Source organism: Mus caroli, chromosome 18 (assembly GCF_900094665.2).
Source record: "Mus caroli chromosome 18, CAROLI_EIJ_v1.1, whole genome shotgun sequence".
NCBI classification, from domain to species: Eukaryota; Metazoa; Chordata; class Mammalia; order Rodentia; family Muridae; genus Mus; species Mus caroli.
This window is the reverse complement of record NC_034587.1, coordinates 56,794,662-56,799,055: the sequence shown is the minus strand read 5'-3', so window position 1 is coordinate 56,799,055 and position 4,394 is coordinate 56,794,662.

Here is a 4,394-nt window from a genome sequence, read left to right as displayed (position 1 = left end):
TTCCAGGACAGCCAGGACTACACAGAGAAACCATGTCTAGAAAAAACAAACAAACAAACAAAAACAACAACAACAAAAAAAACAAAAGAAACAGAAAATGATTATGATAAATAAACCTCAAAACGAAGGGGGCTTTTACTTCTCATGACCATGAAGACCACATCTCACGGAGACATGAACCACTACTTTGTAACTTATATAACAAGGAAGAATGTTCCTTGAGGATTTACCTGGAAGGATCCTTAAAAACCATTATAACCAGAATCATGGAAAAAATTACCTTTGTTATTAATTAAAATACAGATTTTGGGGTTTCAGCACCCCAATAACAGTTTCTGGTAGATGTTGGTATAGGGCTTGCTATTGCCTGATTTTATAATCAGCCAAGATCTGAAGACACATGCTTAGACAGTATGTTCAGGGTTCAGCTGATGAATAAGTCCTGGCACAATGCTTGGATGCATGGGCAAGAGATTTCTAGTAATCTTCCATACAATGTCTCACAATACTTTTTATGTGTCATGCTAGATGCCTCAGATTCTGGTGTCTAGTAATAGTGGCCACAGCTTGAGAATGACTGGTTAAAGACTCATTTTACAGGCTATCACTAGTAACTTTAGAGAAAAGGCTTGTTTCTCTACTGCATCTTTGCTGGCATCTTGCCATTACCATTAGCGAATTATGACACCATGGATGAAATAATTATTTCAGTGCTTTTTTCATTATCTTTCATCCATCTGGAATCATAAGCTGGGATGTTCCTGGAGTGTCAGCTTAATGTCCCTCACAATATATGCCATGTGTGAGAGTGTCATTAAAGCCTTGCTGTCATTTGTAAACATACGAGTTTAAACTCAGCTTTTTAATGCACCTACTAATGGTGTGCAGTATTAAACATCTGCTAATATAAGTAAGACAACATTCTCTGTGTTTAGGCTTTCAGTTACATAAGAGAGAGAATCTTTTCTATGAAAGTGACCATGGATAATTTAGTTGAGTGGGCAAGGATCTCCCCACCTGCTTCGGGTGGAATCACTCTGTGGGAGGAGAATGAGTAACGGAGTCGCTTGGCTCCCCTTAGAGACTCTCTTATTTATTTTTAAAATTGACATAAATTAAGAATTAGATTGAGACCTAACGGACAAACCTGACAGAATGACTGCTTTCTTCTTTACTTTAAAGTTTTAGCCCTAGTGGGGAAAAAAAAACCAAAACCTTCATTCTAATAATTGTTTTGGAGGCTTTCTGTATTTCCGCATTGTCCTACATGTGAACAACAACAACCTGAACAGAGAGGATGCTCTGTGCCTTCTCAGCTGGCTGTATTTAGAAGGACAAGGAAGGTCTTGGCTGACAGACTTCAGAACCGAGAAACTGCTGACGTCTACTGTTTCTGAAAGAAAGGTTGGCTGATAATCCCCCACCTCCACTAACATCGCCAAATCAGCAGATGTGGTTCATGGACAAATCAATTTGCTCTCTGGGTCAGACAGCCATTTAAGAATGAGAATCCAGAATTTTATACACAGTCTCCTAATCTAGGCTTGCTCATGGAAATAAAGAAAAATAAAGACTTCTGATGGATACATTTCATACTTATTTATCTTTATTTAGTTACTGGACTGCACAACTTTAAATCCTCTTGTTTTCTCTGAAAAGCCTACTAAAATGTGGAAAGATATTGAAGTAAAAATAACCATCTGTGACTAATTTTAAAAACATAATTAGATGTTAGATTGTTTTTCTCTATTCTTTCTAAAATGCGATATAATTTGTATTTATGTGAAATCAAAAAGGGTGTTCTCACATAACGAAAAGTTCTAGTGATATATGAAACCTGCTTTCAGCCCTGGTGTTTAAGCTTTAGTAGAAACTTATATGGACAGATAAAAAGTGTTCCCAGTAGAATGGATTCTGTCCTAAATGTCACAAGTCCTTGTTTTTTTTTTTTTTCCTTTTTCATTTTTTATTGGATATTTTCCTTATTTACATTTCAAATGTTCCCTCTGAAAACTCCTATCTCATCCTCCCCCCCCCCTTGCTCACCAACGCACCCACCCCCGATTCCCTGTCCTGGCATTCCCCTACACTGGGGCATAGAACCTTCACAGGACCAAGGGCCTCTCCTGCCATTGATGACCAATAAATCCATCCTCTGCTACATATGCAGCTTATTGGCATGACTATCTCCAAACCACCAGGAACAGAAATCACTAGCCTGTCTGTTTCTCTGGATTCTGAGCTTGCACACCCACACACACATGCTTAGCTGCATACTTCACATCTCCACATCCATCTCCCAGGTGCTTCTTAATTTTGAATACAACCATAATATTTATGCCATATCCCATCTATCCTCTCAATGTCTTTCCAGCTCGACTGTCTTCACCAGTCTCTCCAATGCCCATACTACACATATAAGGAATTTACTCATTCTTTTATAACTATGTCCCATCAATCTCTAGAGTTTACTCTTACTTCCTTTTTTTCATCTAAGCCACCACTGTCTCTTGCTTTAGCTGACATACAGTCTCCATGTGGCTCCTTTTCTGCTACAGTATTTATTGTTCCCAACCATGGGAACATTTCAAAGAGTTGGGCCATGCTGCTACTTAATGCTGAAAACTGACTTTCATTGTGTGTGTCACTGAACTGAGAATAACATTGAAGCTACTTTCCACTGTCTGTAAGACATGCATGTACTACCCTTCCTACCCCTCCTCCGTCTTCTTAGTCTTTCTGCCCTTTGTTCATGATATGTTTGCCATCTTAGCTCAGATATTTCATAGAAAAGTCAAGGCCTTTGGAGTCATAGCCTTTTCAGTCTCTTTACATTGGGCATATTTTGGCTCTGCTTTCTTCAAATCCAATAGTCATGGTTGGGGTGGGGAATCTTGTCCTCGGGGTCTAACAGTAGCCAGAAAATGGTAAAAGAGGATGTATTTGCTTTCTATTGCTGCTCTAACAAGAAAGCACATAGTCTTCTAAGTCATAAAAACACAGATTATAGTTGTGGATGTTGGGAGATTATTCACTGGCTGAAATGAAGGTGTCAGAAATACTGCCCAGCTTTCTAGAATATTTAGGAGATAATAACTTCCCTTGCTCCTTCCATCTTCTGGGCTACATGAACTGCATGTCTCCAAATAAATCATTCCACTTCCCTTGTCACAGACCCTCTTTGTCCAATGTCATCTGTTTCTTTCTTACAAGGATCCCATTGAAAGGTTACCAACTTAACCATATGTGTGAAGTTGTTTTTACCATATACTATAAGATATTTATAGGTTTGGGGTTTAGGACTTGGGTGTATCTGGGGATCATTATGTAGTCTATCACAGAGAGTTGTATTTTCTTCTGTCCCTACAGCATGAGAACAACCAGAGGAGTGTGTTTGGTCTTGAAAATGAAGACCCAGTCTGGATTACTCCAGCTTTGAAATAAAGCCCGTTGAAGCCTGAGCAGAGTTTAGTGATTCAGCTGAGCAAGTCAGTAGCCATCACTCAACTTTACACATTTATGGAATAGCTGCTATGGGCATGTGCACCTCCACAGCGCAATTTTCTCAGTGAATATTTCACCCTACTTGTTGACACTTTGTGAAATGTCATTTTATTCAGATTGTTTTTCATCTTGCTCTGTCTTCAAAGAAGTTGTGAAGTTTAGTGTTTGGCCATCACATACATTTTTAAATATACTAGGGCCCGTGCATACTTATTTTTTTATATATCAGAGTGGACCTGTGAGTCAGCACCCAGAATGGCAGGAATGAGGGGATGATACAAGGAACCAAGTCACAGAGACAAATCAAATTTCTTGGACTGACACCTGGGACATAAAAGACAGCAATAGCCCTCAGTTTACACACAGTACAAGATGATGAGAAGATTGGGCACAGTCCTGCAAAACAATATCTGAGTTTCCAGAAAATTCCATGTTGATTTTTCAGCAATTGTGTGATTGTTTGCTGCAGACGTATCACTACCATTGGGATGAGATACTGCAGGGGAATGAGGTTTTGTTCTTTGTTAGAGCCGTGCTTCTACAAAATACTGCATTCTTTCTCCCATCATGCCTCAGTTCTTCATTATTTAGTGAAGATAAGCACAGGAAGTATAACTCATCTCAGACATCAGCAGCTTACTTCTTGATCTTTCTACAGAATTGTAAACTCATGGACTGAAAATGACACTGAAGGGACCCTTCATTTGTCTTTTTGATGAAAACTCCTTTCCTGCTCTATTACTCTCTTTTTTAGTCTCTTGAGACAGGGTCTCTCATGGACCCTGGAGGTATCTGTTTGTTTCCTTGGCTAGGTACAGGGCCAGGGAGACCCAGTGATTGTGTCTCTCTTTCCTGCCCATCTTATTATTTAAGGCCAAGTGTAACTATTT